We start from the raw sequence: 12,239 nt of genomic DNA, 5'->3' as shown, positions 1-12,239 counted from the left end.
TGCTGTGAGCTGCAAGGTGTCAGTAAGGCAATGTGAACAAATAACGGTGCTGGACAATAGGCTGCTTTTGCAGAGGACGCCAGAGAGGGACAGCAGGCACCCAGCGTGCTCTTTACTGCTCCCCCTGCTCTCCTGGAGCGATTCACATTCAGCGCCCCAAAAACTCTGCTCTTTGTCACTTCTTTAGAAGACCTGGTGGATAAAGCAAGGAACAAGTTATGAGATTTTGCACTCAGGGACAGAAGAACTCTGTTTCAAACCAGCTACAATTTCACACGCCCACAGCTTTAATGAACAGGCCGGGTGTTTCCCTCAGACAGCAACAAAGAATTATGTTGTTTGGAACCTCACCCTATAGAAAGAGGGTTAGCTTTTCCCTTGAGATATTTCCCTCAATCCCTTTACAAGTCCCTAACCTACTATTTCCCCGAGGTAACACAGGATCTCTGCTCTGTTCCAGCTGCTCTATCAGCTGCTGAGCCCTGTCTACCTGTCCCACAGATACCTGGATTCTTCTCTTTCACAAGCCAAAGCCTTTTAACTACCTCACGGTTTCTCTGCTGCTTCCCCAAACCGTCTCTGAGGCCCCGACAGACTTTCCTTCCACCCTCCCAGAGGTTCCTCAGCCTCTCATTGCCCGATTATTTTTTTATACCTGCCTTTCTATTGCCCATATTCGATCTATCTTATAGATTACCGTAAAATCCAACAATAACCAATAACTATAAAATACGATACAATCAGTCACAAGCCTTTATTGGCATAAAATAAACATACAAAATCAGCATACAAAATTTGCCCATTATTGCTCACAATTATAGACACTGGTACTAAAATACTAAATACTAAAATATATACATGGTCCTTCTGTAACTATAGGACATTCCTTCAGCTAAGTTAACTCACTTAAACGTCATCGGATACTGACAGAAGCTAGCAAAATTACTGCTGGCTATATGTGGTCATAATACATAGACATTGGTTGGTATTCATCTAGACTTACGTCTATTATTGTTAGCAGAAATTTTGCTACATTCTCACACACCTGTGGGATCCATGTTGTTCAAAAGCATAGGTATCTTAAGAGCATCCAGTGTTAGATTGTTATACAGAAATGGGATAAGTGCAGATTGTGACATTCTGATTTTTGCAAACCTTACACAATGAAAGAGGGTATGATCGAGTGTCTCCCACTCTGGACCCATATTGGCTGTAATGGACATAGCCTCCTCTGTTTATCAATTTGTTGATATCTGCCATAGTAGCAGCATAGAAGGCGATTAGATTGAATCTGGCCAGTGTTTTAAAGCTCTTCTTAATTTTAGGGGTTGGTGATCCATCTGTAAATAATTGGCACATGTGTCCTTTTGTTCAATTGGAATAAGAAACAGGGTCAGGGGGGGAACACGCTTTCCTACGCAAGAGCTGTTATCATATCCCGATACTCTTGTTCTAATAGCTTAGTTTTCAAGCAGCTATATGCTTCTGATAGGGAAAGAGGGACTAACGACTCTAATGAAAAGCCAAGAGTGTTGATTTTTCCCTTAACTAGTTTCAGCCACCTAGAATTTGCATAGTCGGAAAGCATGAGGTGTAACAAACTGGAGTGATCCTGCAAATAGTGGATACGTAGCCAGTATCTGACAGTTCTCAGCCAGGCCATCGTGGCATATGATATTTGCCCGAGTTCTAAACATAGGGCTGCATATATAAATACGATACAATAAAATCACACTTTAACATTTTTGAAAAAAATCAAAAACACAATAAAATTTATCTTAAAAGCCTAAATTGCTTCTTGCTAAGATCTCAGTTGTTAAATTTACACGTTAAAGACTCTGATGGAAAGAGTAGGATATTAAACTGGTGTAAGAAATAAATAATAAAAACCTGTCCAAAATAAAACCCGTTTTCTCTTGATGACCCCCCCCCCCCAATTTATTCTGGTCTCCCTTTCCCCCTCTTCAGTTTTCTTTTGGGGGCATGCTGACTGGGTATGCCGTTGGTTTCGTTCTCTTGAACAGCCCCAGGCAACTGTGGGTGAAGGTGCTTGAAGTGTTGGTGTCTGAGAATCAATGTGATGGAATTCCGGAAAAGGCAGTGGTGGTACAGTGGGGCATCCTCCCAACCTAGATGGAGGCAGGTCTGTCTCTGTGTTCACTTGTTATGGAACGGGGGCTCCTCGCAGTCTGAGGAGCAGGAAATGCAGTAGCCTGGACAGATACTTCTGGCTTTGTGGCTTTTCTTTCTGAATGACTTGTGTGGTGACGGGGAAGAGAGATGGGGATTCTGAATACACAGAAAGAATGTGGCATGGCAGATCTTCTGAGGTGCAGCTCGTTGTCAGAGAGAGAAACCTGAGCTTGTGGATTCCATAATATAGTGGGTATAATCTCAGCCCTCTTGTCCAGTGGAAGAGCTTTAAGACTGTACTCCTTTTCCGTTTGCATCCTGAATATAGACTGGATCAAGCCTGTAACTTTTTAAATAACATTCTGTCTCAGGATCATGACCCCTGCCTGAAGTTGCTGCAGCATGATTTGCTATTTAAGACAGTTTTAGCAAAATATTTCATGTTGACTTATAGCCCTTAAAACTAACATGGTTGTGCTGTTTGGTTTTCTGATCATGTTGAAGCCTTTATACTATTTCAAAGGCCAGAGGTATAGTGGTGGCTTCTCTGGTGTGGGTGTTAATGTGCTGTTAAGTGTCTTCCAAGCTATGGTGACCCCACAGATGAATTATCTCCAAAACATTCTGTCATTAACGGTCTTCCTCAGGCCTTGCAAACGGAGGGCCACGGTTCCCTTGACTGAGCTGATCCAGCTCTGGTTAGGCCATTATCTTTTCCAATGACTCCAGCGTGGTGCATTGGTTAAGAGTGGCAGACTCTTATCTGGAGAACCAGATTTGTTCCCCCACGCCTCCGCAAGAAGCCTTCTGGGTGACCTTGGGAGAGAACACCTTCACAGTTCTCTCTGAACTCTCCCAGCCCCACTTACCTCGCACGGTGACTGCCGTGGGGAGAAGAAGGGAAGGCTCTTGTCAGCTGCTTTGAGCTGCCTGAAGGTAGAGAAAATGAGGTATAAAGACCAATTCCTTGTCTCTCCTGATGTGACCAAAGTATGATAGTCTCAGTTTAGTCATTTTAGCTTCTAGGAATCATTCAGGCTGGATTTGTTGTTGAATTCACTTATTCAGCTATTTGGTGGTCCACAGTATCCCTTCCAACACTCCATGTCCAGCCCCATGCTTCTCTTGGTTCCCCCTTTTTCCCAGCTGACCCCCAGAGAAAGGGAACTGAAGTGTTGACACAGAGTAAATTTTGTATTTGCTGTTTGTATAAAAAAAATTCAAGCATGCACACTTTATTTCAAGAATAGCTGACAGTACTGGTATACGTAATAGCCCCGCCTTAATCCCCACCCCCACCCCTCAGTTTAGGGTTTTCCATATATGTTGCATCTCCCCGTTCTCCTGTGGGGGAAATTTTTCTGAATGTGGCATCTGTGCCTGAGTGTAAATAGGCACCTCCGGGCAGGAAGCGGCCGTTTCTCATTCGCGGCCACCGCAGAACCTGAAATAGTTGCTCTTCCCACCAGATAGGTATAGGATTTCCCTAATGGGGAGCAGCGCCTGAACAGAAGGAGGTGAGGAGTTTGGATTTATACCCCACTTTTTCCCATGGTAATTAACACAGCAAGCGTGTGCAACCATAGCTGACACACGCATGATGTGAAATGGGAGTTCCTTTTGCCTGCACTGAATTGACTGCCCGCCGTGGCAGTGGGTGAAACCACACTGTTCCAGTAGTGATGTATTTTGACATGTTTATCTTTTCCTGGTTGGTAACTCTTCACACTCAGGGTGTTCTTCAAGACCTTTCTCTCCTGACACCCTTGTGCTGGCAGTGAACTTTAATGTGAAAACAAAAGAATCCCAAGCAGAAATATCTTAGACAGACCACAGATTTTGGGTGGATTTCATCATGTAAAGCATGATGTAATTTCAACATCAGGAGGGCACAGATTTAGAAGTTGGCTGTAGAAGTTGGGCTGCTGATTTATTTTTCTGAAGGGCTGAAACTGGGCCGGGGAGTGAATATGTAGAGCAGTTCATAATGGAAGGTCTGGCCCCCTGTAGTGTCGGAGGACAGCGTGGCCTTCTCCAAGCCAGAGGGACTCTACACTTTTCCACTCGGAGTTATCCTCATGTCAAGGTGTCAGAAGAAATTGTTCCCCTATCCTGCCCCCCTTCAGTATTCACCAATCCCCTCCACCCCTGGCTTTGACCACTAGCAGGGACCAAAGGGAGCATGGTTCAGTGGTTAGAACCCCTGCTTTGCATGAAGAATGTTCCAAGGTCAGTCCCGGGCCTCTCCAGTTAAATAAGGTTCACGTAATAGGTAACATGGAAGGGAAGTTTGCAGGGTGTCGCCCGATCTCGTTGGATCTGAGACGCGAAGCAGGAGTGGTGCTTGAATGGGTGACCCCCAAGGAAGACTCTGCAGAGGAAGGCGATGGCAAACCACCTCCGCTTCTCCCTTGCTTTAAAAACCCTTTGCTGAGCCTGTGGAATATTGGCTGCAACTTATCAGCACTTTATGCACACAATAGGTGGTGTGAAAGACACACACACACCCCGACCTTGGAGGCAATACTACTGTGATGGGTGAAGGGTCTAATCGCGCGTACAGCTGTGTTGGGTGTCCGTGTGTTCCGCAGGACGGGTGTCCAGCCTGCCTCACTGGCTCCACCCAGGAAAGGCTTCTCGGAGGAGCAGCTCAGCTCAGCCTGCCGAAGAGGCCTTTGGCTGAACTCCGGTTTGAACTCCGGTTCTTCCCACCTCCCCACGCTGGCATAATGCATCACAGAAGCCCTCCGTGTCTGACTCCTAAAAGGGAGACTGATTCGCATTTCCCCCCAAAGTCCACGCTCTTGTGTTGGTTACAGCTCATGCCTGTGATGTTGTTGCAGCTGGAAATCAGGATGGATTGAGAGTCTTAGCTGTGACTTTCCACCACCTTGGAAGGCTTAAGCCAGTCTTACCGCTGCCTTCAGCGCAGCCTTTGAAGGAGAGCAATTATGTCTTGTCCAATCAGTTAGCCAGACTGGCAGAATTCCCTCCCCTCGTCCTCTGGAAGATGCATCAGCATGTCAAGGAATGCCGGACTGACCGTCCCTGGTGGGTCTGCAGGGGTGGGGGCCACAGCTCTCAGGAGGGGCTGGCACTTGGCTCAACTCACCCCGGCGGATCAGGCACCCCTCTTTGTGCTGCTGCTGCTGCTGCTCAAACGGTAGCTTTTGCCAGTGGAATCCTGACTTCATTCCTGCCTCGCAGATATGTGTTTATGCTGGTGGTGATCCTGTCAGCGACCTCTAAGGAGTTAGATTCTACCCCCTTTGCCTCACAGGTGACAGTGGATGTATTTCATTGGTCTGCACCAGGGGACCTCATCTTTTTTGGGCCTGCTGGCACCTTTGGCGCTGGGCGCAGGGCACGGTCACACAATGGATGTCGCGAGAGGTGGAACCAACTACAGAATGTCAGGGAGTGGAATCGTGCCTAGCTGTAAGGGCAGGTCTTCAGCATTTCAGGCAGGAGCTCAGTTTAAAGGGGTGCCTTTTAATCTGTGCACCAGAAGCCCTCCTAAAAGCAATTGGTGGGCACCAGAAGAGGTTCGATGGGCTCCACACTGCCCTTGGCTACTGATCTGTCCTCTAGAATGATGAGGCTTTACCTTTGAACAGCTGTCTGTCACACCATAGAGTAAAAAGCAACAGACGCTGGACTCTGCCTCTGTCAGGCAGGCAGAAGGGAGGAGAGAACAGCATCCCGAATCTACTGCCAGCCCTTCATTGGGGCCAAAACTAGCAAAATCAGGAGTGGGCAACTGTGAAGGGGGTGACTTTCATCTCTTCTCCCACCTGGTGGAAGAGGCCACGTCTGGCTCACAGAGAAGAGGGCCCTGCTGGGGACAGCGAGGGGGTGGCTAGAGAGCGCAGGGAGGTCGGCCCCTTCTCTCCTGTTCAGTGTCTTTCCTGGTCTAATCCAGATTGCTACTCAGAGAACAATTATTGGTCTTCTTCCTCTGTCTGTCTGTCTGTCTGTCTGTCTGAGCTAGTGATGTAGTTTGCAGACTCTCTCACTCTCCACTTCACTAACAAGTATGTTAGTTCTTTAATAAACCTTTATCCACACCTTAATCAGGTTGCGCACCATTGCTGTGTTAATTACTCTGCCAGCCCCACTTCCCACGTTTGGGCAGCTGAGCTCCACGTGTGTGTGTGGGGGATGCCTGACCATCTAGGTCTGCTTCTGCTGGCCTCCTGACCCAGGCCTCACCGACCCCTAATGTCCTCCGCCTGAGTTACGTGCTTGCTCAACTACTGATGGAGCAACTGCTTTGAACTTGGGCAGCCAAATTGTTGTCAACCTCCCAGTTGTAGCGCACCGTTTTTGTGGCCAGCTGCATTGCGTGCTGTATTTCTGACCGCATTTGGGAATGCTGGTTTTAGCCTTTTGAAACCCTAAATTTCTAGCCTGTCTGAAGGATCACCAACTCTTTTTTTTCCTGGATGGTTTTCCCCAAATCTTTCTGAAGATCTTCCGCCTTTTGAAGCTGCCCTGCGTTGAGAGGAAGCAAGATCCAGCGGGGTCCATTAGAGTACTCTTGCATGCAGGGTCCCTTTGCAATAGCTGTCGTTCCCCTCTGGGTTTGACAAGGTAGTCAAAACGAGGTGGGGGGGGGTGCCACCGAGGCCAACATTTCCTTGTCCAAGAAGAAGCAGAACATTAGTCTGGATCTGCCCGCAGTGGATGCTGCACTGGCAGACCTTAGATATCCCACTATTTATCCTTCTTCTGGCCCTGGGCAAGAACCTGGAACCTGTTCAACAGCCTTGTTCAGAGTGTTAACAGTAAGCTCTCGTGCCTCCAGGGCGGGCGGGCGGGCGGGCGGGCGGTCTGTCTGTCTGTCTGTCTGTCTGTCTGTCTGTCTGTCTGTCTGTCTGTCTGTCTGTCTCCTGGCATCTGCTCTGTCCACTGTGAGCTTTGACACCCCTAAAGGATGAGCTGAAGCAGTATTGTCCTGACGGTGGCATTCTCGGCAGGTGTTTCCCCGGAGGTTGAAAGGAATGCAGATGTCTTACAGGCGCATGTTGGGTTCTTCAAGGTTCTGAAGGTAGTCCCTTGCAATCTGTATTGACAGGATTGCTGCTGGTGCGCGACAGAGAGGAGAGCAAAGTGAGCTGCTGGGGGTTCCCATGGGGGGCGGGGGGAGGCGGAGAATAAACGAAGTAAGTAAATGAATAAATGAATACATTGGGTCTGGAAACAGCCAGTCTAGAGAGTTTTGGACCCGCGTAACGTGGCCCTGAAGGGCCGGGGCATTTTGCACCAGTGGAAGTTTCCCACTCATCTTCAAGGGTAGCCCCTCATTAAGCATGTTACAGTAATCTAGCCTCCAAGTTATATCATTAGCGTAGATCAGTATGGCCAGATCAGATGTCTGCAGTCAACCTCTGAAGGAACGGCAGCAGGAAAAAAAAATTTTTTTGCTGCCATATTTATCTGTTTTGGTTTGTTTTTTTTAAACAGAAGATCTCAAATGTGCCAGAATACAGTGGCACAGTTTGACAGTCAGTTCTCTGCCTAGGCTGGACATTTTGTGGAAGAGCATCCAGGCTGCCTTGTTTACAGAAGAGAAGAGTCCCAGTAGAAAGTCTGGCTCGGTTTGTCTTGAAGGGAAATCTCTGCAGCCATTTGGATTGCAGCACAAGGTCTCGTTGAAAGCAGAAAGCTGCGCGGCAGAAGGCCTAGCCAGCCAGTTCTGGGGTGGGCAGAAAGTATAACGGTTCGCTCTAGGCTGAAGAGTGAAATTCTCCCCTTTCCCGGGCACTTTTAAAGATAAATCTGTTTTATTCTAATCCCCCAAGCCCGGTCTTTGTGCCCAGAGCAAAATGGCATTTCAGACCTGCTGCTCCAGCACACACAGGAATGGCCGGTCCTCTCCTTCGTCTTTAATGTTCCAGAGGAAAAGTCTGAGGTTAGCTTGAAAGGAACGTGGTCTTTCAATGAAAGGAGGTTTTGTGCAAGCAGCCTGTGGTGGAAACCATTTGTCTGTTCTCGTGTTTAGATTGGGGGATTGCTCGGAGGTCAGTGGCAGTGTGAGGGCTTTGCCGAGGTCCCTGTTCTGTTGCTCCTGCTGCCGGACCCCTGTAAAGCCTCTTGGTGGGTGGGTGGCTCTCGCAGGAGGACCGGCAAGGCTCTTCTCTCCCCACCCCTGCTCCTGGGGGAAGGAGGCATGCAGGGCCTTCTGGAGATGCCCCAGAATCTCCCCAAACCCCGCCTTCCCTTGGCTGCGCCCTCAAGTTTCCAGGACTTTTCCAACCTGGGGTTTGAAACCCCAGCGCTGGCCTTAGTTTCCCAGTTGGTCTGCAGTCATTTTTAATAGAGCCAAGAGGGAGCAGCCAGGAATCTGTGGGGAAATGAGGGGGGCTGGCTGGTCTGAGCCCCTCAATGGCGACTCCATTTCCCAGGTGCAGCAGGACTCCGTCCCAGAGAGGGTGCTCCCCACCACGGGCAGGCGGCACCCAGGCGTCAGTAGGGGGTGCTGTGGGAGCAGGGACCGGCTCTGGCTCCTTCCAGGGGAGAGGTCGGCTGCTGGCTCCTTCCAGGGGAGAGGTCGGCTGCTGCTGGGCCAAACAGCTCAGATTTCAGGTGTGAAAACTATCCTTCTACCTCTTCCTTCCAAGGGCACGCCTGGAGTTTGAGCTGCTGTGGCTCTTGTTCTGGTTGCTGGGAGAGCCGAATCCAAAGGATTTGCCCAGCCTGATCCACGGTGGCAGAGAAACATTCTGGCCCTTGGCAAAGGCCTCTGGAAAGCAAGCAGCATCTCTGGGCTAAGCCCCCCCCCCCCCCCCCCCGCCCGCTTGCTGAGTTCCTCTCCTCAAATGAAAACGAACCTTCGAAGGATGTGATTCCCCCTTCAGAAATTTAGCTCTTCCTTGCTCTCTGTCCCTTGGCTGGAGCTGCTGATGTGTGTTTACGCTTGTTGCGGGCGGGGTGTGTGTGTGTGTGTTTGCTTCTGACAATCCTCTTCCCCACAGGTTTTAACGCCTGGGTCAGTGCTGACTTCTGTACTTTTTCTCCGCAGCCTCTGGGCTCTGTCCCAAGAGAATGGGCTGGTAGATTGCAAGAAGCCTGGTGGGGGCGGGGCACTCTCACACAAGTCGGGGGGGGGGGTCCTTAATTTTCCACATCTGCCTTATCCTACCCTCTGTGGTTAGGGAATGGAAGAGCTATCAGCTTTGTGGCAAAGGAGGCCGGGTCTAGGAGCGAACGTCTCTGCCCTGATATGCCGTTTGACACTCTGCTCCACGGTGTTCCTGCTTTTCATTTCCCCTCCTAACCACAGAAGTCAGATCTTGAAAGCAGAGCGCACGGTACAAAATGTACGCTAGTGTTCTTAATTTGCATGCAGTTGTTCTGGCTACTGACTTTGCCATTCTTTGGTCTGGGATTTGGGCGGGGGGAGGGGGTCTTCTTGGTGCAGGAAACATACAGGCTGCCGTGTGACTATTTTCTGCCTTCTGGAGAATCCCAGTGTCTGTGGTGCCCCGCAACCCAACCCCTTTTTGCATCAGATGGAGAGACCCCAGAACTGACCGCAGCATCTCGTATTACTTGGAGAGCAAGAGCGCCTTCCCTTGGGTTCTTCTCGGCTTCCGTGTGGATTAGGCCACTGTTCAGGACGTGGCTGCCCATCAAAGGCCTTCGGTCAGAGCTGGATGTGCTGGAGGCCAGAGAGAGACCCAGCAGGCTTTGCGGGCTGCAGCCACAGCTGTGCCAAAGGTCCTCTCAGAGCCATTCAGGAGGGGAGATGCAGCTGCTGCTGCAGGAGGCTGAACTTTGCTGTCTTCCCGAAAAATGGTCCAGGGGATTAGATGAGTAGAAGATGAGAAGAGCAGGAAACCCCCAGAGCCTCTGCACTCTGGCTAGGGATGCCATCCTCTAGGGGGGGCCTGGAGATCCCCGGGGATTGCACCTGATCTCCAGGCAGCAGAGATCAGGTTCCCCTGGAGAAATTGGCTGCTTTGGCGGATGGGCCCTGTGGCCTTCTACCCTGCTGAGGTCACTCTTTTCTACAAAACTGACCCCCCCCTCCAGGAATTTCCCAACCCAGAGCTGGGCCCCCTGGCTCTGGCTGCAGCGGAGGGGACAATTTGTTGCGGAGTGTCTGCTTCCTGTGGCTGTAGGGGTTCGTTAGTGGACCCAGTAGAGCTTCAGAAAGTGCACAGGAATGCCTGCGCCATCTGTCCCCTCCTGGGCTCCCATGTACGCACATCACGAGACCCCCCAGACACCCAGGTCACAAGATACCTGAATGTGGATTCGACCCAGACGGGAACGTTTCCCTGTGCATGTACGTAGCCCTCCGCTGAGTCATGAATTGCGCAACTTTCTCCCGCTCTCCCGCCTTCCCCAAACCCTTAATAAAGGTGCCAGGGACCCCAGCTCGGCAGATAGGTCAGACTAGCCAGACTTGCCGCTGGACTCTCTCCACCAGCTTCCTGATATCTCTGCGTCTCGTCTCGTTCATTGCGTCGCCGTAACGACTTCATGTGGCAACGGTTTTCCTGCCCTCACTATGTAGACTGTGCCCAAACCGTTCTTTTTAAAAACATCTGAAAGATGTTTTATTTGTGTTGTGCAGAAGTGCCCAGTGACTTCTGTGTGTTCATGACCCACAAGGTTCCCCACACCCCCACCTCTCGCCTGAGACCGTCCTTTCTTTTTTTTTGTTTTAGCTTTACAAGGCGAAGTGCCGTCAAGTCCCCACCCATTTATGGCAACCCCTCGTGGGGTTTTCCAGGCAGGGGGCAAACGGAGCTGGTTCGCCATTGCCGGCCTCCGCAACTCAACCCTGGATTTCCCTCAGTGGCCTCCCGGCTAACCAAGACCCACCCGGCTTTGCTTCCAGGCTCTGGTGAGATGGAGCTGGGCTGGCCCGTGTGGGCCAGGGCAGCTTCACCTTAGGCCCTTTGTGGGTGTGGGTGTTGTCGTTGTTCCTTCATCGTCAACAGGCCTGCCAGTCTGCTCCCTGGGGCCCGCCTGGAGCTTGCGCCACACTTGACGGGTCTCACGAGCGTGGTTCTTAAGTTCCAGACTGGAGGGAGGCTAATGAGGGAGCAGGTGGATCCCGACTTTGTCTTAAAGGCCCAGCCAGAGGCTAGAGGTCGGCACCGCACGGGCCCAGCCCAGGCCAAAAGGGGCTGCTGCTGCTGCTGCTGCTGGCCCACCGAGGCACGAGAGAGTCATCCCCCCGCTGCTGGGTAGCAGGATGCTGGCTGGGAAAGCCCAGCGTGGGTGCACCTGTTTGCGTGGATCCCTTTTGGGGCCTCATGGGAGAAGAGGGGAGGAAGAGCTCTGAAGAGATGCCCAGGAGAGATGGTGGAGCATTTCCTATACTCAGAATATCTAAAAACAGGGTGCCCACCCCCAGATGCCGCCTGGAATCGCCTGGCATGACAGCAGATCTCCAGAGATTGGCACCCTTAGAGCAGGGGTGTCCAACTCTGGCGCTTCAGATGTTCATGGACTTGTAGTCCCATCAGCCCCTGCTGGCATGGCCAATTGGCATGGCCAGATGCCAACCTCTAGGTGGGGCCTGGAGATCCCCGCTGGCATGGTCAATTGGCCATGTCAGCAGGGGCTGATGGGAACTGTAGTCCATGAACATCTGAAGCGCCAGAGTTGGACATCCCTGCCCTAGAGAAAATGGCTGCTTTGGGGGATGGACTCTGTGGCAACAAGGTCCTTCCCTTGACTCTGCCTCCAAAACCTCCAGTTATTTCCCACCCAGAATGGGCATGCCTCTCTGAAGAGCACAGAAGGGGCCCGAGTGCTGTGGACCAAGTAGGCCCTGCATGCTTCGTGAGGGATTTCAGGGATGTTTCCCTCTCCCATATTCTGCTTCTGGAGCCATGCCAGCAGTCTGTGTGGGGCTCAGTGTACTTCTGGGGCAAGGCTGGATAAGCCCCCTGTCTCTAGTGATGGGCGGGGGGTGGGGAGCATCTTTGGATCTCCGTTCCAGTTGCATGAAGCTCCAGATGAGGTCTCTTCCCAGCACGAGCTCTCTCTCTCCCCCACTCTCTCGGGGTAGACTTGAAGGCTGGCAAAAGGCCGCACTCCTGCCAAGTGGGACGTGTTCTGGCAGGGGAGAGGGGAATCCAGAG

General features: G+C 51.1%; 1 protein-coding gene across 1 annotated transcript in view; it reads left to right on the top strand.

The window, feature by feature from the left end:
- The window catches only part of EXOC6B (exocyst complex component 6B), a 191,689-nt gene that overhangs the window by 133,855 nt on the left and 45,595 nt on the right, over positions 1-12,239 (top strand). The gene's annotated exons all lie outside the window — the stretch shown is intronic.

Source organism: Sphaerodactylus townsendi, linkage group LG10 (assembly GCF_021028975.2).
Source record: "Sphaerodactylus townsendi isolate TG3544 linkage group LG10, MPM_Stown_v2.3, whole genome shotgun sequence".
NCBI classification, from domain to species: Eukaryota; Metazoa; Chordata; class Lepidosauria; order Squamata; family Sphaerodactylidae; genus Sphaerodactylus; species Sphaerodactylus townsendi.
This window is presented reverse-complemented; position numbering and strand designations above follow the sequence as displayed.